The following is a 25473-nucleotide window of genomic DNA, read 5'->3' as shown; positions in this document are numbered from 1 at the left end:
GTAATTTAATGTTAGGATTTTTTATTTTAATTGTAATTTAGTAATAATTGTGGTTAATTTGGGGGGTATTAGGTTAGGGGGCATAGTAATTAAATTATTTATTTGCAATGTGGGGGGGGGGGTTGGCGGTATAGGGGTTAATATATTAATTAGGTTTTTTGCACTAATCCCCATCTTAATTTTGACAATAATTTCCCCTTAAGAAAAAGGAGTTTCACTATAGTTCAAGATCTGTTAAATATGTTTTGTTTGAGCAAACCATTCTTTGATTAAATTATATATAATTAAGTATTTTTACATTTCAAATCTATTCATCATAAAAGTTACCTGTATTTTAAAAATTAAATTTGCTGTACTGACAATCACTAATAAGAAAATGTCTGTGAATATGTTAGATAATGCTTTCCCCCCACCCCACAAGGAAATCACGATTAGACCACATTTTAAGTAACATGTTTACAAAACCATTGCAGATTAACATTCTCGAACATTCTAAAACAAACATGATATTGTCTATATCGTTAAAGCATGACAGTTTTGCATTATTAACGCTTGATTATTATGTTTTTAACCCTCACAAAGGAAATAAAAAAATGAGGTTCCATTCTAAAATGACAAGCATTGTAGTTCTTTAAAAAATCATAGCCAATGAATGATAGGTGATGTGACCATTCCTGATTTGATCACTGGCCATACTTCTTAGAAGGAATTTACCTATGTACTTAACCTCTTTGTGGTTGTATATTGTTATCTAGGATCAATGTAATGAAAATGACATGATCCAATGTATTTAGAATGTCCTTTTAACAAATTATTTTTCTCAATTGCTATATGAATGGCAGCTGATTTTAATTTGTTTGTGGAAAAATTGCAAAAGTGTAGTTTTATATTCTTAACATACAGAAAAACACAAAACTGATAAAGTAGGTAGAAAATAGCACAGATGGATAGACAGATAAAATAAATATTTTTAAAAAAAAATCCTCCCTAAAGTGTCTTATGGTTATGGGCAAACATATCCCTAATACTAAACCATTTGAGAAGAAATGAACAGGAAAAGCTGCACTTCACCCTCCTCCCCACAATTTTCTTCTTTAAAGGGATGGAAAGTCAAAATTAAACTTGCATGATTCAAGAAGATCATGTTATTTTAAGTCACTTATAAATTCACTTGTATTTTCAAATGTGTTTAATTCATTTGGAATCCCTTGTTAAAAAATGAATACGCACATATCATACACTAGTGGGAGCTGCTGCTGATTGGTGCCTGCACTCATTTGTCTCTTGTGATTGGCTAACTAGATGTGATCAGTTTGCTGCCAGTAGTGCAATGATGTTTATCCAGCAAAGGAAAACAAGAAAATGAAGCAAATTAGATAACAGAAGTAAAATAGAAAGATGTTTAGAATTGTATGTTCTATCCAAATCATGAAAGATCATTTTGGGGTTTCCTGTCCCTTTAAATAAATACGAAACCATTGTCAGAACCCTACATCAGTAATTCCATGTATAAATATATTGATTTTTCACATTTCATTTTATACTTAAAATATGCTAATTTTAAAACGATTAGCTTTGTTTAACTATGCAGCATTTGTTGCTCTAATTGCAGAAACAGTGTAAAAGAAGGAAGAAATATCACAGGAAGTAAAAAACCAAAACCAAAACAACAACGACAAGCTGTCATACAAATGAAATAACATATCTCAAGATAATAGATGATAATGTTTGTTTTTGTTAATCACATTTTTTATTTGTTCATGGTTTTAAAATGTATTTTGTCCTTTTTAAATTGCACAAAGGTCATAATTGTTACTGTTGTTACATTGTGTTTAATTTGTTTTAGGTTTAATTCTATTATGTTTTGGTTGCAAAGTGAATGGAAACAAATAAAAAAAAGTTTACATGTTCATTTATGTAGTTATATGGAATATTTGTATAAACTGGATTATGTTCCATTTTGTTTAAAGAGACATAATACTACATAAGTGCATTTTAATTTTTAATAGAAACAATTATTTTAATGTGCTTGTATTAGCAAAATTGCCTCTAGTCTAAGCTATGACTTTCTCAGTTATAGCTTTAAAGGGATATGAAACCCATTTTTTTCTTTAATGATTTAGATAGAACATGCCATTTTAAGCAACTTTCTAATTTACTTCTATTATCAATTTTTATTCATTCTCTTGGTATCTTTATTTGTAAAGAAGGAATGTAAGCTTAGGAGCCGGCTCATGTTTGGTTAAGCACCTGGGTAGCACTTGCTGATTGGTGGCTGATTGGTTTCATATCCCTTTAAATCTGCACAGGCAAACAGTGGGTATCTAGATATGCTCTGTGCTCCAGGATTCAGACACTTATCCTCCTTAGAGAGATGATTATCTTATCTTGTAGGTGATGCTGAAAATGTTTCTAGAAATATTTTGGTTATTATGTGTATATATATATATTTTCTAAAATGGTTCTATTCAAAGCTTAACATACAGTCATGTAAAGGAGTATGTCCCTTTAATTTCCTTCTGCTTCAGAAAAACATCTAACATCCACATTTCTACTGTGTTCACTATAGCCAGATTGCTGTTTTCTAGCCAGGTATTAATCTTCACTATTAGATGTGCTCAACCTTTCTGAACCCATAATAAGTATCCATCTGCTCATCTGCACGTGTTAGTATGATTTCTTGTGACATATAGTCTTCCAACAATGGAATGGTCTGAATTGCCAGAATTTGTTTCATATACATTTTTAAGGTAAAAAATATATAAAGATTAAATAAGTATTTTAGTTTTTATTTTACATTTAAAAAAATCTGTTCAACTGTTGCTATCTAACTGATATCCCATTTAAATTACTATTAATGTTAGAAAGAACAAAACATTTAGCAATGTGAGGCACTTAAATGCTGTAATGTGTAGCTCCCTTGTTTTCCATTTGCATTATTTCATGCCCCCTGCACAGCATTGTGGTGCAATTGTACCAGTGGCTCCCAGCATGCAGTACCATCAGACATTGTTCAGATGTAAACACAGCATGTAATGACAAGATACAATGCATTAGGGAGGTTTTACTGAAGTATTCGTGGCCTGATTCCAATCCAGCTGATCTGCTTATCAGACCTGGTTTTAAGAATAAGAAGGCATTTTTTTTGGCTTGGAAAAAAACATAATCAGCCTGGTATGTGCTTTATACGTAACCATGAAAAACAGTAATTCTAGACCAAAGAGCATCCAAATTCAATCCAAGTTCTTTCATATGATCAACATATAAAATATGAACAGAGGTTACCCTAAAAAACCTTTCCATGTTCTGAATATGAACAAGGGTAGCCGGTTCACTGAAATACCAGAAGCCATGCTCCAGTATAAATGCCACTCTTATTATTAGGTGGCCAAGCAATGCAGTTGCTGGAAACCTATTGTTTTTGTTTAGATTATTAGGTGGCTAAGCAAAGCAGTATTGAAGTATGCACAATATTAAAGCCATATATTACACAATGCAGTAACTGTTTTGTATCATCAAATCTTCTTTTCCAAAACCGCTTATGAGACAGGCGTCAAATGTGGGTTATAGAGTTAACTTAGGACCAATATTCAGATTTGTTTAAGAGAAGTCAATAGTTCATGTGATTTGGCATCTTAACATTATTTTTTAATTAATAATAAAACAAAAACTATTATTATTGTTATTAAAAAGGGCCATTATAGTCAATAAAATTACACAATCTAATTTGTTAGTGCATTAAATTTTAAGACTACCGACTCTGCACCTCTACGTGTTTAACCCCCGCAAAGGTCAATAGAGCTGGTCCTAAGCAGAAACTGTAGCTGACCCAATCAGCAGCGCTATTTACACAGCTGAGTTCTGCTACTAGCACTGCTGATTGGGTCAGGAACAGTTTACACTTGGACCTGGAGTGCTCTGTTGGTACACATTGTTATTTCTACTATGTGTTTAACCCCCTTGATTCAAGATTAACAATTTAATAAGTGACTTGTCAATATTTTTTTTAAATGTCATTACAAAAAAAAAAAAATAAAGCTGCTTGTTTTTTGTTATTAATAAGTGATTTGGTTTAAAGAATATATGTTTTTATTTTATGAAATCTAGTTAAAAAAATTATATTTTTCATACTATTAACCCTTTGATGACAGGGTTAATTTGTCTACATTGGAGCAATGTTCCGATGTAAACAAATTGGAATCCCGGCAATTGTCCACATGATCGCAAGATTTCAATGATGGAATCAGGTCAGGGAGGCGTCCCTATGACGCTAGGCACACCCACCATAACCCAATCACATTCTGGAAGTGCTGTTGGGTTCAGGACAGCTAAACGGCTAGGAAGTTCCATGCTGTCCTAACAGCGCTAAAGCCCAGTGCAGTTAGGACAGCATGGAACATCCTAACTGCGTTAAAAGGTTAAAGAAAATCAGTTTTTCAGTGCTATGTAATTTGGTGGCATTTTAGAAATAAATAATAATAATAATAATAATAATAATAATAACAATAATAGCTAGTAATGGCCAAATAGGATTAGAGAGTATTAAGGGGTTCAACTTTCTGTTTGTGTGAGCTCTTTCCTATGCAAATGTACTGTGGATTGAGAACCTACTTAATGATTCAATTCCTGAGGGAGGGAGGGAGGGAGGGAGGGAGGGAGGGAGGGCAGCCCCAAAAGGCTGGGGCAGTTCTTTTGTTATATACTAGTGTTCTTTTTCATTTTACATTTTATTATTAAACTAACACTAAGGGGCCCATTTATCATTTGTCGGACGGACATGATTTGCTGTAGCGAATCATGTCCGCCCTACATCGATAAATACCGACAGCATACGCTTGTGCAATACTGCCCCCTGCACATTCATGGTTTATCAGCCACTAGCAGGGGTGTCAATCATTCCGATCGTATCCGATCGGGATGATTGTTGTACTCCGCCTCAGAGGTGGTGGACGAGTTAAGGAGCAGCGGTCTTAAGACCGCTGCTTCTTAACTTAAGTTTCAGGGGAACCTGGAACTACGGGAGGGTAGATTTCAGCATCTGCTACTTGTTCAATCTACAGCTAAGGGTTGAGTATGTGTTTAACCTCATCAAAAAGTGTTAAATTCATAGTTCTAGTCACACACCAGGTGAGTGCCTGTTTGTGTATCTTTAGCTTGTGCTTAAACTTTTACTAGAATTAAATACATCGGACTAGATTTCTTGCAAATTTCTATCCATCTTACATGACAACATATTCTGATTGTAAAGTACCATTTGGTACAAGCCGCAAAAAAAAACACACTTCAAATTATTACTCTGCAAAATTTCTTATGTCTATAATTTATTAATGCGCATACCAATACTCCAAGACTTATTTATGGTTATATTGCAGACACAAATAAGTTACGAATCCCAATAGTAATACCTGCATCCTTTGGAAACAAGTGACTACCAATTTAAAAACAGGTATTTCTTCCTTTAAAATTACAGGTTGACATAGTAGGTTTATTACAGTGTTATGATATCATATATAAGAAGAAGAATCCCAACCTTGAAAATATGCATATTGTTTCTGGGGCAAGGAAAGCAGAGGATGATGATGTGTTGTTTTCCACTTTCAAGTAGCTAATGATTAGGTTCTCTAGCTATTGCATTTGTTAATGTTCAATACAGGGAGTGCAGAATTATTAGGCAAGTTGTATTTTTGAGGATTAATTTTATTATTGAACAACAACCATGTTCTCAATGAACCCAAAAAACTCATTAATATCAAAGCTGAATAGTTTTGGAAGTAGTTTTTAGTTTGTTTTTAGTTATAGCTATTTTAGGGGGATATCTGTGTGTGCAGGTAACTATTACTGTGCATAATTATTAGGCAACTTAACAAAAAACAAATATATACCCATTTCAATTATTTATTTTTACCAGTGAAACCAATATAACGTCTCAACATTCACAAATATACATTTCTGACATTCAAAAACAAAACAAAAACAAATCAGTAACCAATATAGCCACCTTTCTTTGCAAGGACACTCAAAAGCCTGCCATCCATGCATTCTGTCAGTGTTTTGATCTGTTCACCATCAACATTGCGTGCAGCAGCAACCACAGCCTCCCAGACACTGTTCAGAGAGGTGTACTGTTTTCCCTCCTTGTAAATCTCACATTTGATGATGGACCACAGGTTCTCAATGGGGTTCAGATCAGGTGAACAAGGAGGCCATGTCATTAGATTTTCTTCTTTTATACCCTTTCTTGCCAGCCACGCTGTGGAGTACTTGGACGCGTGTGATGGAGCATTGTCCTGCATGAAAATCATGTTTTTCTTGAAGGATGCAGACTTCTTCCTGTACCACTGCTTGAAGAAGGTGTCTTCCAGAAACTGGCAGTAGGACTGGGAGTTGAGCTTGACTCCATCCTCAACCCGAAAAGGCCCCACAAGCTCATCTTTGATGATACCAGCCCAAACCAGTACTCCACCTCCACCTTGCTGGCGTCTGAGTCGGACTGGAGCTCTCTGCCCTTTACCAATCCAGCCACGGGCCCATCCATCTGGCCCATCAAGACTCACTCTCATTTCATCAGTCCATAAAACCTTAGAAAAATCAGTCTTGAGATATTTCTTGGCCCAGTCTTGACGTTTCAGCTTGTGTGTCTTGTTCAGTGGTGGTCGTCTTTCAGCCTTTCTTACCTTGGCCATGTCTCTGAGTATTGCACACCTTGTGCTTTTGGGCACTCCAGTGATGTTGCAGCTCTGAAATATGGCCAAACTGGTGGCAAGTGGCATCTTGGCAGCTGCACGCTTGAATTTTCTCAGTTCATGGGCAGTTATTTTGCGCCTTGGTTTTTCCACACGCTTCTTGCGACCCTGTTGACTATTTTGAATGAAACGCTTGATTGTTCGATGATCACGCTTCAGAAGCTTTGCAATTTTAAGAGTGCTGCATCCCTCTGCAAGATATCTCACTATTTTTTACTTTTCTGAGCCTGTCAAGTCCTTCTTTTGACCCATTTTGCCAAAGGAAAGGAAGTTGCCTAATAATTATGCACACCTGATATAGGGTGTTGATGTCATTAGACCACACCCCTTCTCATTACAGAGATGCACATCACCTAATATGCTTAATTGGTAGTAGGCTTTCGAGCCTATACAGCTTGGAGTAAGACAACATGCATAAAGAGGATGATGTGGTCAAAATACTCATTTGCCTAATAATTCTGCACTCCCTGTACTTGCTGGTTACTGTGGATGTCTTACTGTGGATATAAATTAAGAATCCTATGGCTAGATTTACGTCTAGATTTAGAGTTGGGCAGTAGCCATCAAAACCAGCGTTAGAGGCTCCTAACGCTGGTTTTTACCACACTCTGGTATTTGGAGTCAGTCAGGAAAGGGTCTAACGCTCACTTTACAGCCGCAACTTTTCCATACCGCAGATCCCCCTACTCCATTTGCGTATCCTATCTTTTCAATGGGATCTTTCTAACGCCGGTATTTAGAGTCGTGGCTGAAGTGAGCGTTAGAAATCTAACGAAAAAACTCCAGCCTCAGAAAAAAACAGGAGTTAAGAGCTTTCTTGGGCTAATGCCGGTTTATAAAGCTCTTAACTACTGTGCTCTAAAGTACACTAACACCCATAAACTACCTATCTACCCCTAAACCGAGGTCCCCCCACATCGCCGCCACTCTATTACATTTTTTAACCCCTAATCTGCCGTTCCGTACAACGCCGCCAGCTAAGTTATCCCTATGTACCCCTAATCTGCTGCCCCTAATACCGCCGACACCTATATTATATTTATTAACCCCTAATCTGCCCCCCCCAAAGTCGCCGCCACCTACCTACACTTATTAACTACTAATCTGCCGAGCGGACCGCACCGCTACTATAATAAAGTTATTAATCCCTAATCCGCCTCACTCCCGCCTCAATAACCCTATAATAAATAGTATTAACCCCTAATCTGCCCTCCCTAACATCGCCGATGCCTAACTTCAAGTATTAACCCCTAATCTGCCAACTGGAGCTCACAGCTACTATAATAAATTTTTTAACCCCTAAAGCTAATTCTAACCCTAACCCTAACACCCCCCTAAGTTAAATATAATTTTTATCTAACGAAATAAATTAACTCTTATTAAATAAATTAATCCTATTTAAAGCTAAATACTTACCTGTAAAATAAATCCTAATATAGCTACAATATAAATTAAAATTATATTGTAGCTATTTTAGGATTAATATTTATTTTACAGGCAACTTTGTAATTATTTTAACCAGGTACAATAGCTAAAATAGTTAAAATAATTACAAAATTACCTGTAAAATAAATCCTAACCTAAGTTACAATTAAACCTAACACTACACTATCAATAAATTAATTAAATAAAATACCTACAATTATCTACAATTAAACCTAACACTACACTATCAATAAATTAATTAAATACAATACCTACAAATAACTACAATTAAATAAACTAACTAAAGTACAAAAAATAAAAAAGAACTAAGTTACAAAAAATAAAAAAATATTTACAAACATTAGAAAAATATTACAACAATTTTAAACTAATTACACCTACTCTAAGCCCCCTAATAAAATAAAAAAGACCCCCAAAATAAAAAAAATGCCCTACCCTATTCTAAATTAAAAAAGTTCAAAGCTCTTTTACCTTACCAGCCCTGAAAAGGGCCATTTGCGGGGCATGCCCCAAATAATTCAGCTCTTTTGCCTGTAAAAAAAAACATACAATACCCCCCCCCAACATTACAACCCACCACCCACATACCCCTAATCTAACTCAAACCCCCCTTAAATAAACCTAACACTAAGCCCATGAAAATCTTCCTACCTATCTTCACCATGCCAGGTTCACCGATCGCTCCAGGCTCCGAAATCTTCATCCAAGCCCAAGCGGGGGCTGGCGATCCATAATCCGGCTGAAATCTTCTATCAAGCGGCGGCTGAAGAGGTCCAGAAGAGGCTCCAAAGTCTTCATCCTATCCGGGAAGAAGAGGAGATCCGGACCGGCAACCATCTTGATCCAAGTGGCATCTTCTATCTTCATCCGATGAGGAACGGCTCCATCTTGAAGACCTCCAGCGCGGATTAATCTTCTTCTTCCGACGTCCAACTGAAGAATGAAGGTTCCTTTAAGGGACATCATCCAAGATGGCGTCCATCGAATTCCGATTGGCTGATAGGATTCTATCAGCCAATCGGAATTAAGGTAGGAAAATTCTGATTGACTGATGGAATCAGCCAATCAGAATCAAGTTCAATCCGATTGGCTGATCCAATCAGCCAATCAGATTGAGGTTGCATTCTATTGGCTGATCGGAACAGCCAATAGAATGCGAGCTCAATCTGATTGGCTGATCGGATCAGCCAATCGGATTGAACTTGATTCTGTTTGGCTGATTCCATCAGCCAATCAGAATTTTCCTACCTTAATTCCGATTGGCTGATAAAATCCTATCAGCCAATCGGAATTCGACGGACGCCATCTTGGATGACGTCATTTAAAGGAACCGTCATTCGGTGAGTAGGCGTCGGTAGAAGAGGTTGGATCCGCGTCGGCTGGAAGATGATGGCTCCGGAAGAAAGAAGATTAAAGATGCCGTTGATAGAAGACTTCAGCCGGATCATGGACATCTTCAGCTCCCGCTTGGATGAAGACTTCAACCGAATCATGGACATCTTCAGCCCCCCGCTTGGGCTTGGATCAAGACATCGGAGCCAGGACGGATCGGTGTGATACCCGGTGAGGTGAAGATAAGGTAGGAAGATCTTCAGGGGCTTAGTGTTAGGTTTATTTAAGGGGGGTTTGGGTTAGATTAGGGGTATGTGGGTGGTGTGTTGTAATGTTGGGGGGGGGGTATTGTATGTGTTTTTTTTTACAGACAAAAGAGCTGAATTCTTTGGGGGTCTTTGTTATTTTATTAGGGGGCTTAGAGTAGGTGTAATTAGTTTAACCCCTTAAGGACCAAGGACGTACGCCACACGTCCTCAAAAAAAATACAGTTAATGACCGAGGACGTGTGGCGTACGCCCTTGGTCTGGAAAGCAACTGGAAGCGATCCTACTCGCTTCCAGCTGCTTTCCGGTTATTGCAGTGATGCCTCGATATCGAGGCATCCTGCAATAAACCCCCTTGGCCATCCGATGCAGAGAGAGCCACTCTGTGGCCCTCTCTGCACCGGACATCGGTGGCCGGTATCGTTGGTGGGTGGGAGCAAGTCTGGGAGGCGGGTGGGCGGCCATCGGTGTGCCGGATGAAGTGGAGGGGGGCGGGATAGGCGGGAGCGCGCGCGTGCACGGGGGTGGCGGGCGTCCGCGTGCACAGGGCGGGAGCGGGAGGGAACCGCTACACTGCAGAAAAATAAATGGTAATAAAAGAAAAAAAAACACAATCTAAGGTATCTGGAAGGGGTGGGGGGTTGATCTGGGGTGGGGGGGAAGCTACACTACAGAAAAGGGCAATTAAACTAAAAAAACAAACACTTTTTTTACTAAACTGGGTACTGGCAGACAGCTGCCAGTACCCAAGATGGCGCCCATTAAGGCAGAGGGGGAGGGTTAGAGATCTGTTTGGTGGGGGATCAGTGAGGTTGGGGGCTAAGGGGGGATCCTACACAGTAGCATATGTAAATATGCTAAGAAAAAACAAAAAAAACCCAAATATAGCTTTTATTTTAGTACTGGCAGAGTGTCTGCCAGTACTTAAGATGGCGTGGACAATTGTGGGGTGGGGGAGGGAAGAGAGCTGTTTGGGAGGGATCAGGGGGTCTGATGTTTCAGGTGGGAGGCTGAGCTCTACACTAAAGCTAAAATTAACCCTACAAGATACATAATTAACCCCATCACTGCTAGCCATAATACACGTGTGATGCGCAGCGGCATTTGGCGGCCTTCTAATTACCAAAAAGCAATGCCAAATCCATATATGTCTGTTATTTCTGAACAAAGGGGATCCCAGAGAAGCATTTACAACCATTTGTGCCATAATTGCACAAGCTGTTTGTAAATGATTTCAGTGAAAAACCTAAAATTGTGAAAAATTAAACGTTTTTTTAATTTGATTGCATTTGGTGGTGAAATGGTGGCATTAAATATACCAAAATTGGCCTAGATCAATACTTGGGGTTGTGTACTACGCTACACTAAAGCTAAAATTACCTCTAAAAGTTCCCTACATGCTCCCTAATTAACCCCTTCACTACTGGACATAATACACGTGTAGTGCGCAGTGGCATTTAGCAGCCTTCTAATTGCTAAAAAGCAATGCCAAAGCCATATATGTCTGCTATTTCTGAACAAAGGGGATCCCAGAGAAGAATTTACAACCATTTAAGCCATAATTGCACAAGCTGTTTGTAAATAATTTCAGTGAGAAACCAAAAGTTTGTGAAAAAATTAGTGAAAAAGTGAACCATTTTTTGTATTTAATCGCATTTGGTGGCGAAATGATGGCATGAAATATACCAAAATTGGCCTAGATCAATACTTTGGGATGTCTACTAAAAAAAAATATATACATGTCAATGGATATTCAGAGATTCCTGAAAGATATTAGTGTTCTAATGTAACTAGCGCTAATTTTGAAAAATAATGGTTTGGAAATAGCAAAGTGCTACTTGTATTTATGGCCCTATAACTTGCAAAAAAAGCAAAGAAGATGTAAACATTTGGTATTTCTAAACTCAGGACAAAATTTAGAAACTATTTAGCATGGTTGATTTTGGTGGTTGTACATGTGTAACAGATTTTGGGGGTCAAAGTTAGAAAAAGTGTTTTTTTTTTCCATTTTTTCCTCATATTTTATAAACTTTTTTATAGTAAATTATAAGATATGATGAAAATAATGGTATCTTTAGAAAGTCCATTTAATGGCGAGAAAAACGGTATATAATATATGTGGGTACAGTAAATGAGTAAGAGGAAAATTACAGCTAAACACAAACACAGCAGAAATGTAAAAATAGCCTTGGTCCCAAACGGACAGAAAATGGAAAAGTGCTGTGGTCATTAAGGGGTTAAAATTGTTGTAATATTTTTCTAATGTTTGTAAATATTTTTTTAATTTTGGAACTTAGCTATTTTTATTTTTTGTACTTTAGTTAGTTTATTTCATTGTATTTATTTGTAGGTATTTAATTTAATTTATTTATTGATAGTGTAGTGTTAGGTTTAATTGTATTTATTTGTAGGTATTTTATTTAATTTATTTATTGATAGTGTAGTGTTAGGTTTAATTGTAGATAATTGTAGGTATTGTATTTAATTTATTTATTGATAGTGTAGTGTTAGGTTTAATTGTAACTTAGGCTAGGATTTATTTTACAGGTAATTTTGTAATTATTTTAACTAGGTAGCTATTAAATAGTTATTAACTATTTAATAGCTATTGTACTTGGTTAAAATAAATACAAAGTTGCCTGTAAAATAAATATTAATCCTAAAATAGCTACAATATAATTATAATTTATATTGTAGCTATATTAGGGTTTATTTTACATGTAAGTATTTAGCTTTAAATAGGAATAATTTATTTAATAAGAGTTAATTTATTTCGTTAGATTTAAATTATATATAACTTAGGGGGGTGTTAGTGTTAGGGTTAGACTTAGCTTTAGGGGTTAATACATTTATTATAGTAGCGGTGAGCTCCGATCGGCAGATTAGGGGTTAATTATTGTAGGTAGGTGGAGGCGACGTTGTGGGGGGCATATTAGGGGTTAATAAATATAATATAGGGGTCGGCGGTGTTAGGGGCAGCAGATTAGGGGTACATAACTATAATGTATGTTGCGGCGGTGTACGGAGCGGCAGATTAGGGGTTAATAATAATATGCAGGTGTCAGCGGGGGCGGCAGAATAGGGGTTAATAAATATAACATAGTGGTCGGCGATGTTAGGGGTACATAGGGATAACGTAGCTGGCGGCGTGTACGGAGCGGCAGATTAGGGGTTAATAATAATATGCAGGGGTCAGCGATAGCGGGGGCGGCAGATTAGGGGTTAATAAGTGTAAGGTTAGGGGTGTTTAGACTCGGGGTTCATGTTAGAGTGTTAGGTGCAGACGTAGGAAGTGTTTCCCCATAGAAAACAATGGGGCTGCGTTAGGAGCTGAACGCTGCTTTTTGGCAGGTGTTAGTTTTTTTTTCAGCTAAAACTGCCCCATTGTTTTCTATGGGGGAATCGTGCTCGAGCACGTTTTTGAAGCTGGCCGCGTCCGTAAGCACCGCTGGTATCGAGAGTTGCAGTGGCGTTAAATATGCTCTATGCTCCCTTTTTGGAGCCTAATGCAGCCCTTCTGTGAACTCTAAATACCAGCGGTATTTAAAAGGTGCGGGGGGAAAAAAGCACGCGTAGCTAACGCATTCCTTTGGCCGCAGAACTCTAATGGCTAGATATAGAGTTCTGCGGCCAAAGGGAGCGTAGGGCATATTTAATGCCACTGCAACTCTCGATACCAGCGGTGCTTACGGACGAGGCCAGCTTCAAAAACGTGCTCGTGCACGATTCTCCCATAGAAAATAATGGGGCAGTTTTAGCTGAAAAAAAACCTAACACCTGCAAAAAAGCAGCGTTCAGCTCCTAACGCAGCCCCATTGTTTTCTATGGGGAAACACTTCCTACGTCTGCACCTAACACTCTAACATGAACCCCGAGTCTAAACACCCCTAACCTTACACTTATTAACCCCTAATCTGCCGCCCCCGCTATCGCTGACCCCTGCATATTATTATTAACCCCTAATCTGCCACTTCGTACACCGCCGCAACATACATTATAGTTATGTATCCCTAATCTGCTGCCCCTAACACCGCCGACCCCTATATTATATTTATTAACCCCTAATCTGCCCCCCACAACGTCACCTTCACCTACCTACAATAATTAACCCCTAATCTGCCGATCGGAGCTCACCGCTACTATAATAAATGTATTAACCCCTAAAGCTAAGTCTAACCCTAACACTAACACCCCCCTAAGTTAAATATAATTTAAATCTAACGAAATAAATTAACTCTTATTAAATAAATTATTCCTATTTAAAGCTAAATACTTACATGTAAAATAAACCCTAAAATAGCTACAATATAAATTATAATTTTATTGTAGCTATTTTAGGATTAATATTTATTTTACAGGCAACTTTGTATTTATTTTAACCAGGTACAATAGCTATTAAATAGTTAATAACTATTTAATAGCAATCTAGTTAAAATAATTACAAAATTACCTGTAAAATAAATCCTAACCTAAGTTACAATTAAACCTAACACTACACTATCAATAAATAAATTAAATACAATACCTACAATTATCTACAATTAAACCTAACACTACACTATCAATAAATAAATTAAATAAAATACCTACAAATAAATACAATGAAATAAACTAACTAAAGTACAAAAAATAAAAAAAGCTAAGTTAAAAAAAATAAAAAAATATTTACAAACATTAGAAAAATATTACAACAATTTTAAACTAATTACACCTACTCTAAGCCCCCTAATAAAATAACAAAGACACCAAAAATAAAAAAATGCCCTACCCTATTCTAAATTAAAAAAGTTCAAAGCTCTTTTACCTTACCAGCCCTGAAAAGGGCCCTTTGCGGGGCATGCCCCAAAGAATTCAGCTCTTTTGCCTGTAAAAAAAACACATACAATCCCCCCCCCCAACATTACAACCCACCACCCACATACCCTAATCTAACCCAAACCCCCCTTAAATAAACCTAACACTAAGCCCCTGAAGATCTTCCTACCTTATCTTCACCTCACCGGGTATCCTGGCTCCGATGTCTTGATCCAAGCCCAAGCGGGGGGCTAAATATGTCCATGATCCGGCTGAAGTCTTCATCCAAGCGGGAGCTGAAGAGGTCCATGATCCGGCTGAAGTCTTCTATCAACGGCATCTTCAATCTTCTTTCTTCTGGAGCCATCATCTTCCAGCCGACGCGGATCCAACCTCTTCTACCGACGCCTACTCGCCGAATGACGGTTCCTTTAAATGACGTCATCCAAGATGGCGTCCGTCGAATTCCGATTGGCTGATGGGAATCAGCCAATCAGAATCAAGTTCAATCCGATTGGCTGATCTGATCAGCCAATCGGATTGAACTTGATTCTGATTGGCTGATTCAATCAGCCAATCAGAATTTTCCTACCTTAATTCCGATTGGCTGATAGAATCCTATCAGCCAATTGGAATTCGAGGGACGCCATCTTGGATGACGTCCCTTAATGGAACCTTCATTCTTCAGTTGGACGTCGGAAGAAGAAGATTGATCCGCGCTGGAGGTCTTCAAGATGGAGCCGTTCCTCATCGGATGAAGATAGAAGATGCCGCTTGGATCAAGATGGTTGCCGGTCCGGATCTCCTCTTCTTCCCGGATAGGATGAAGACTTTGGAGCCTCTTCTGGACCTCTTCAGCCGCCGCTTGATAGAAGATTTCAGCCGGATTATGGATCGCCAGCCCCCGCTTGGGCTTGGATGAAGATTTCGGAGCCTGGAGCGATCGGTGAACCTGGCATGGTGAAGATAAGGTAGGAAGATCTTCATGGGCTTAGTGTTAGGTTTATTTAAGGGGGGTTTGGGTTAGATTAGGGGTATGTGGGTGGTGGGTTGTAATGTTGGGGGGGGTATTGTATGTTTTTTTTTACAGGCAAAAGAGCTGAATTATTTGGGGCATGCCCCGCAAATGGCCCTTTTCAGGGCTGGTAAGGTAAAAGAGCTTTGAACTTTTTAAATTTAGAATAGGGTAGGGCATTTTTTTATTTTGGGGGTCTTTGTTATTTTATTAGGGGGCTTAGAGTAGGTGTAATTAGTTTAAAATTGTTGTAATATTTTTCTAATGTTTGTAAATATTTTTTTATTTTTTGTAACTTAGTTCTTTTTTATTTTTTGTACTTTAGTTAGTTTATTTAATTGTAGTTATTTGTAGGTATTGTATTTAATTAATTTATTGATAGTGTAGTGTTAAGTTTAATTGTAGATAATTGTAGGTATTTTATTTAATTAATTTATTTATAGTGTAGTGTTAGGTTTAATTGTAACTTAGGTTAGGATTTATTTTACAGGTAATTTTGTAATTATTTTAACTATTTTAGCTATTGTACCTGGTTAAAATAATTACAAAGTTGCCTGTAAAATAAATATTAATCCTAAAATAGCTACAATATAATTTTAATTTATATTGTAGCTATATTAGGATTTATTTTACAGGTAAGTATTTAGCTTTAAATAGGATTAATTTATTTAATAAGAGTTAATTTATTTCGTTAGATAAAAATTATATTTAACTTAGGGGGTGTTAGGGTTAGGGTTAGAATTAGCTTTAGGGGTTAAAAAAATTATTATAGTAGCGGTGAGCTCCGGTCGGCAGTTTAGGGGTTAATGCTTGAAGTTAGGTGTCGGCAATGTTAGGGAGGGCAGATTAGGGGTTAATACTATTTATTATAGGGTTATTGAGGTGGGAGTGAGGCGGATTAGGAGTTAATAACTTTATTATAGTAGCGGTGCGGTCCGCTCGGCAGATTAGGGGTTAATAAGTGTAGGTAGGTGGCAGCGATGTTGGGGGGGGCAGATTAGGGGTTAATAAATATAATATAGGTGTCGGCGGTATTAGGGGCAGCAGAGTAGGGGTACATAGGGATAACTTAGCTGGCGGCTGTGTACAGAGCGGCAGATTAGGGGTTAAAAAATTTAATAGAGTGGCGGCGAAGTGGGGGGACCTTGGTTTAGGGGTACATAGGTAGTTTATGGGTGTTAGTGTACTTTAGAGCACAGTAGTTAAGAACTTTATAAACTGGCGTTAGCCCAGAAAGCTCTTAACTCCTGTTTTTTTCTGCGGCTGGAGTTTTGTCGTTAGATTTCTAATGCTCACTTCAGCCACGACTCTAAATACCGGCGTTAGAAAGATCCCATTGAAAAGATAGGATACGCAAATGGCGTAGGGGGATCTGCGGTATGGAAATGTCGCGGCTGTAAAGTGAGCGTTAGACCCTTTCCTGACTGACTCCAAATACCAGAGGGCGGTAAAAACCAGCGTTAGGAGCCTCTAACACTGGTTTTGATGGCTACTGCCCAACTCTAAATCTAGCCGCTAGTGTTGCTCCTAAAGAGAAACATATTAAGCTGTACTGTATTTTTTAATAAGGCTTCTGATAATACATTTTTCACATAAATTATCTTTCACATCTTGTAAATGAGCAGATGTTTCACATATTGCTTCCGTGCTACTTCAATCCTTTGTTTAATTTATTTACTAGATATTAAAAAAAAATAAAAAAAAAAAAATATATATATATATATATATATATATAATTTTTCCCCCCCAAGAGCCACAGCCCTTTATCTACAGACTGGGTGAAGCTTGCCCCTAGGCCTAAGAACTGAATCAGGTAACCAGTGCTGCTGGGGCTGGGAGTGGAAGGTTTGAGCTGCAATTAGGGTTGTCCCCTTTAGTTAAAGGGACATGCCACCCACATTTTTTCTTTTATGATTTAGAAAGAGAATGCAATTTTAAACATCTTTCTAATTTAATTCTATTATCTAATTTGTTTTATTCTCTTGATATTCATTGATGAAAAACATATCTAGATATGCTCACTAGCTGCTGATTGGTTGCTGCACATAGAAGCATCATGTGATTGGCTCACCATGTGCATTGCTTTTTCTTCAAATAAGGATATTTAAAAAATGAAGCAAAATAAATTATGGAAGTAAATTGTAATGTTGTTTAAATTTCTATTCTCTATCTGAATTATGAAAGAAAGATTTTGGGTTTAGTTGCCCTTTAAGGCCAACCCCAAAACTTTTGAGCTGCTTACAGCACAGTTAATATGAGACACGTAATTACTAATCTATATATGACATCTTATTCTCTCCTCATTTATGTCTTGTTACATGTAAACTGCAGCAAAGTGGGAGATAGAAAGATTCTGTAAGGCTGGATAAGCAGGCCTGCTGGAAGGCCTGGCCAAATCTCAGGTGTGACGCCTTTAGTTACTGCCCTGTATATAATCACACTCACCAGAAAAATGTATATATTATAAGGCATCACAAATACTCAAAATTGTAGTCATATTAGTACTCATGTGTTCACCTCTTTACAGTAAAGTTGACAAGATAATATTTACACTTGGGGGTCGATCCGATAAAAATCGTCGCCCGCAAAAGCCGGCGACGCCAATATTTGCGCGGGTTTGGTATCCTATATACGGCGTAACCTAGAAGTTACGCGCGTATATTTCTGCCGTCGCCCGTAGTTTTTTGGGCTATAGGCAGGTATACCAAACCCGCGCAGTTTGGTATCCAATATGCAGCGTAAGGACTTACGTGGCGAAAATGGAGAAAACTTACTCCATTTTCACCTCGCCACAAAAAGCAGCCGTAAGAAGCCTTACGCTGACTATTGGAGCCCCGTAACTCCCTAAACTGGCAGCTAAAATAAACCTAACACCTAACGCATGCGCAATGTCTATCTCCCTGTCAACCACGATCTTCTAAAATAAACCTAACACCTAACGCATGCGCAATGTCTATCTCCCTGTCAACCGCGATCTGCTAAAATAAACCTAACACCTAACGCATGCGCAATGTCTATCTACCTGTCAACCGCGATCCCCCCCCCCCCCCGAAATCCCTAATAAAGTTATTAACCCCTAAACCGCCGCTCCCGGACCCCGCCGCCATCTACATAAACTAACCCCCTACTGTGAGCCTCTAAAACCGCCGCCATCTACCTTATCTATCCCCTAATTAGAACCCCTTACACCGCTGTTATCTACCTTATCTATCCCCTAATCTGACCCCTTACACCGCCGCCACCTATATAAAAATGATTAACCCCTAATCTAATCCCCCTATACCGCCGCCAGCTATATTAATATTATTAACCCCTAATGTAAGCCCCTTACACCGCCGCCATCTCTATTAAAATGATTAACCCCTTATTTAATCTACCTACCCCGCCGCCAGCTATATTATCTATATTAACCCTAAGTATATTATAGTTAATATAGGTATTACATTATATATATTAACTATATTAACCCTAATTATATAAGGGTTAATATAGTTAATATAGTTACTATAGTATTTATATTAACTATATTAACTCTATCTAACCCTAACACCCCTAACTAAATTTATATTAAATTAATCTAATTCATTTATAAACTAAAATATTCCTATTTAAATCTAAATACTTACCTATAAAATAAACCCTAAGATAGCTACAATATAATTAATAATTACATTGTAGCTATGTTAGGGTTAATATTTATTTTACAGGTAAATTGTTAATTATTTTAACTAGGTATAATTATTAATTATATTGTACAATTGTACAATATAATTAATAATTATACCTAGTTAAAATAATTAACAATTTACCTGTAAAATAAATATTAACCCTAACATAGCTACAATGTAATTATTAATTATATTGTAGCTATCTTAGGGTTTATTTTATAGGTAAGTATTTAGATTTAAATAGGAATATTTTAGTTTATAAATGAATTAGAGTAATTTAATATAAATTTAGTTAGGGGTGTTAGGGTTAGATAGAGTTAATATAGTTAATATAAATACTATAGTAACTATATTAACTATATTAACCCTAATATAATTAGGGTTAATATAGTTAATATATATAATGTAATACCTATATTAACTATAATATACTTAGGGTTAACATAGATAATATAGCTGGCGGCGGGGTAGGTAGATTAAATTAGGGGTTAATCATTTTAATAGAGATGGCGGCGGTGTAAGGGGCTTACATTGGGGGTTAATAATTTTAATATAGATGGCGGCGGTGTTAGGGGCTCACTTTAGGGGTTATAGATATAATATAGCTGGCGGCGGGGTACGGGAGCGGCGGTTTAGGGGTTAATAACATTATTAGGTTGCGGCGGGGTACGGGAGCGGCGGTTTAGGGGTTAATAGCTTTTTTATTGTTAGGATAGTGAGGGGGGATAGCGGATAGAGGGTTAGACAGTGCGGGCTATGTTAGGGAGGCGTGTTAGACTTGTCGGGCTATGTTAGGGAGGCGTGTTAGACAGTGCGGGTGTTTTAGACTTTAGTCAGGTTTTATAGGCGCCGGCAGTTTCTAACGTGCCGCAAGTCACTGGCGACGCCAGAAATTTGTACTTACGCAGATTTCTGGACATCGCTGGTTTGTCAGACTTACGGCACGTTAGCATCTGACGGCGACTTATATGGGATAGCTCGAGTTGCGAGCTGAAACTGCGGGCGACGCCGGTTCCCTCGCTTGCGCCGCAAACTGCGATCTATATCGGATCGCGCCCTTGGTACCTAGTTACTATTTTATAGGCTTTGTTATGATCTAAAGAAGCACTGTGTAAAATGCAGCAAATGCAGGCAATTTGCATGTTTTAGGTATTTAATAATTACATTACTTAAATAATTTCAGTAGAAGCTTCACTCATGCAACCAAAAGTTAAACACAAGTGTCTAATCAGTGATCACACTGAACATCATTTGCACATTTAGTCATTAAAATGAACAAAAATTAAATATCTTACATTTTAACATCACAGTAGCTGAGTCCAAAATACTACTTTATAGGCTTCTGTAGGATCTAAGCAATCACTATGTAGAATGTATCACAATTTGCAAGATTTTGAGAGAATTTATAGCAAAAACAAGCAAAAATAGTGCACCTTTCAGAATAAATGTTAAAATTTGAAAACTTTTGTTGATAAGTAAAATCGAGGAGGGGGTGGAGGATGACTGCATTAATATACAGAGATATTTCAATGCTGACATTTCATATCAGCAGCTATATCTATTTCATAATATACAAATAATAGTTTCAGGTCACTAAAACCCTAATAAATAAATTCAATAATTTCAATAATAAAGTTCAAACGATAGTGTCTAATCACACTGAGCATTATTAATATAGCATGTCATCAATATGGCTTAAAATAATAAATAATAATTATTGTACTACAACATGTTCCAACAATGTTGATGTTTCATTTTCAGAAGCCAGATAAATTACATTTTGCTCTAATAATACTCATCATAAGATATATGCACTATATACACACACACATGATTCTAACAACACAAATGCTTCAACTATTTAATAACATATGGAAATTATCTTTACATAAACCTTATATAATTTGTCAAAACAAATATATAGTAGGTGAAAAAAAGGGTAAAAAAATATATGTGTACTACACTTTTTGACCTAAGCCACACTTTCTAATAAAAAGTGTCTAGAGTAAACTCAGTAATTACAGTAACTGCAGGGAGTACAATAGTAATCATAAGAGTTAAAGGCGCCTAAAATAGCTTAAATGTAGCTAACCATGTGTATCACAGTGTTACAAAGTGCAAAAAATATATATAGAACAGAATAGCCAGTGTGTTAAACACATAGGTAAAACATGTACTAATATTCTATTACAAGTGAAAAAACATTAAGAAAAATTAATATACAGAGAAATACTCTCTAATAATGGGCCCAGTGATTAAACACATAGGTAAAAAATGTTTCACATAAAATAAAGTGCAATAGTATGGAATTATTGATATGACAAACAAGGAGAAAGTAAAATTCAAACCACAAACTTGATCCTCATATAGGGCATAACAAGAAAAGAAGTCCTGTTACAGTTCGTGATAAAGGAATGTCTCCATTCAAGTCTCCAATCCGTATGGAAATGTGGCTGCAAATCTTCTTCCAATGCTGTTAGACAAACACGCAGGAATCTGTAGATAGTGAAAAAAGAAGAGAAGAAGGCGCCACAATAGTGCACAATCAATAAAGATGATACAGTCACGCACACAAAAAGTGCAAACTTACAGGATCCAGAGCACTTGAGAAGTGCCACAGGTGCAATCTGAACTATTTCAGCTGTTCAGCAAGCTGTCCTTTCGTATAGACTGCACTGCCAATACCGCTGTTTCCCTTCTGGAGTAGCTAATCAACAGAAAGGTGCATACAGGTTGAGAAAGTACTTTCAAACACTCAACAAGGTAATATAGCTAAAATGAAGCTCGTGATGGCCAAGATAAAATCAACTTTGGTTTATTGTTGACATAAAAACACAACGCGACATAAAAACCATATGACTATTCGATATCATAAAACAAATAATTAAAATTCTAAAGTTACTCAATCCCAAACAAGGATATGGAGCATATTAAATTTGGATACAGTGAATATTAACAAAGGATATATACTAATCATATTAATTTCCAATATACTTGTACCAACAAATAAAATTGCAACAAAATAACCCTTTTTGCAACAAAAGAATACAGAAAGCTACTATGTATAAAAAAAACATTAATAAAATATGTGTCTACCACACAAATTAAATACAAGAACTAATTAGTTAAAAGCGGCCATGTCGATATTTTCATTGAGACCACATGGATTTAAGGTTTTTAACTTCCATAGCCAATAGGTTCCTCTTTGCCGTAAATGTGTGAGTCTATTTCTACCCCACTTGGGTGGAATTAATTAAATTGGGATGATTTTAAAAATATCTGATTCATCTATATGATGTGTAATTTTATGACGTGGTATGCTGTGGTTCAATAAAGTTTTTTTTTAGATTTCTCAGGTGCTCACCCCATCTCTTTTTTAGGGGTCTCAAAGTTCTTCCTATATATTGAATTCCAAATTTGCACTGTAGCATATAGACTTACGAAAGCAGAATCACATGTAAAATGGGAAGCAATATTAAACTTTTCATTAGTAGAAAATGAAGAAAAATCTGTTTTATTACCTAAGGTGTACATGCAAAAGCCACAATTGGCTTTATTACACCTAAAAAAAAACCTTTTTCGTTTCCAAAAAACTATTATTAGGTTTATTTGTTTTCTTAAAGCACCGTTTCTTCATAACCACTTTACTGGGGACCAGCTATTTTTTAAACGTTGGTGCTCTTCTAACAGTACACATAGGGGACTCATCTAATACCTTTTTAAGGATCTGATCTTCCTTTAAGATAAGCCAATACTTTTGTAAAAAAAAAATAATTTGCTGATGGTTATTATTAAATCTTGTAATAAAGCGTGGACTATTTTTAGTATTTGACTTAAAACTAGTTCTTTCAGTGGTATTTTTTTCTGTCTTATTAAAAAATTCAGATCTTTCTTTCATTTTAGCTTTTTAAAAGCTCTCTTCAATCAGTTCGAGAGGATAGTTTCTTTCTAAAAACCTTTTTTTCAAAATGTCAGACTGCTTTTAAAAGACACCCATATCTGTACAGTTTCTGCGAATCATGCAGAACTGATTGAAGGGGATGTTATCTTTCCATGGTTTATGATGATTACTTTTATAGTTAAGATAACTATTCGTGTCCACAGTTTTAAAGAAAGTTTTGGTTTGTACACAGCCTTCCTCATTCCAATATAAAATTAGGTCTAGAAATTCAATCTGATCTTTCGCAATTTTAGATGTAAAATTTAAACCCATCTCATTTTTGTTTAATGATTCTACAAATTCCACGGCAGATAGTTCAGTACCCAGCCAAGTGAACAACAGATCGTCTATAAAATGGCCATAGAAGACCAGGTTCGCCCCCAGCCTGGAGTCATAGATGTATTTTTCTTTGAAGATCCCCATAAATAAATTGGCCAAGCTGGGGGCAAACCTGGTCCCCATGGCCGTCCCCTTTGTTTGTAGAAAGAATTGTTCTTGGAATACAAAATAGTTGTGTGTCAGCACAAAGGTAATAGCCCTCAATAGGAATAGTCTTTGTTCCTCTGGTAAATAATAATCTCTTTTAAGATAATTATCTATTGCTAGAACCCCTAGATTACGATCTATATTCGAATAAAGTGCTGATACATCGCACGTCAACCATAATAGGTCTTTTCTATCCATATTCTTAAGTTTAGATAATTTCAAAATCAGATCAGGTGTATCTTTAATATATGAAGGTAGACTTTTAACCTTTTTTTTCAAAAAGTAATCAATGTACTCTGACAAGCTGCACGTTAAATTCCGGATGCCCGAAATAATCAGGCGTCCCGCGGGGTTAATAGTGTATTTATGTATTTTTGGGAGGTCTGCCAGCTTTACTTTGTCATCACATTGACATAAGTTGGGTAACGCATGCGCGTTTTTTGGTACCAACTAGAGTACACACCCACCCAACCATCCAATCTGTTGTGTGCCAGTTTTAATCTGTTCGTTTATTGGGTACTTTTGTTTTTACGCATGCATACTTTTGAATGTTAGACGCCGATAGATTCTTTATAAGCTCTCTATTTTACGTATACACCTGATGAAACAGTCGGGAGACCGCGAAACGTTGTGTTTTTATGTCAACAATAAATCAAAGTTGATTTTATCTTGGCCATCACAAGCTTCATTTTAGCTATATTACCTTGTTGAGTGTTTGAAAATACTTTCTCAACCTGTATGCACCTTTCTGTCGACTAGCTACTCCAGAAGGGAGTACAATACCTGTCTCTTGAAAGCTTACATACTGCATTCTTGTCAGTGAGACCTGCACTGTACAAGAGTAATTGCTGTTCTGCCTCATGGAGTACATGGCAGAAGCTAGTTGCCAAAGCTCAGAAAATGTGGTGACTTTTTTATTTTAATTTTATCCTCTATCTATCTATCTATCTCTCCATCTATCTATCTATCTATCTATCTATCTATCTATCTATCTATCTATCTATCTATCTATCTATCTATCTATTGTGTACTTATAGAGCGCAAACTAATCACCCGTGAGGGTCTCAAGGTGCTAAGGGAAAGCAGATAGGAGGAGGGGGGAGGGGATGGGCATTCAGTCCAAGAGCCAGGTTTTGAGGTCCTTTATGAACTTTGTAAGGGAGGTGGATTGTCTGAGGTGCAGGGGGGAGGGTGTTCCATGTCTTTGCTGCTATGTGGGAGAAGGATCTTCCACCCACTGTGGATTTGCTGATGCAGGGGATGACTGCGAGTGCTTGGTTGGCCGATCGTAGTTGTCTGTCAGGGGTGTAGAAATTTATGCGGTGGTTTATGTATTTGGGTCCGATGTTGTGTAGGGCCTTGAACGCGTGGGTAAGGAGTTTGAAGGTATTCTCTTGTTGATGGGGAGCCAGTGAAGGTTCCTTAGGTGTTCGAGGATGTGGCATTGGAGAGGGATGTCAAGGATGAGTCTGACTGAGGCGTTCTTGATATGTTGGAGTCTCTTTTGGAGTTTGATGGTGGAGCCGGCATAGAGTGTGTTGCCGTAGTCCAACCGACTGCTGACAAGGGCATGGGTGACTGTTTTCCTGATTTCGGTAGGGGTCCACTTGAAGATGTTTCGTAGCAGGTGGAGGAGGTGGAAGCATGTTGAGGTAATGGCATTGATTTGTTGGTTCATGGAGAGTGATGAGTCCAGGATGAAGCCTAGATTTTGTGCGTGGTCGGTTGGGGTTGGAGGGTGACCGAGGGCTGTGGGCCACCAGGAGTCATCCCATATGGATAT

The sequence above is a fragment of the Bombina bombina genome, chromosome 1, assembly GCF_027579735.1.
Source record: "Bombina bombina isolate aBomBom1 chromosome 1, aBomBom1.pri, whole genome shotgun sequence".
In the NCBI taxonomy this organism is placed as follows: Eukaryota; Metazoa; Chordata; class Amphibia; order Anura; family Bombinatoridae; genus Bombina; species Bombina bombina.
Note: the sequence above shows the minus strand (reverse complement) of the source record.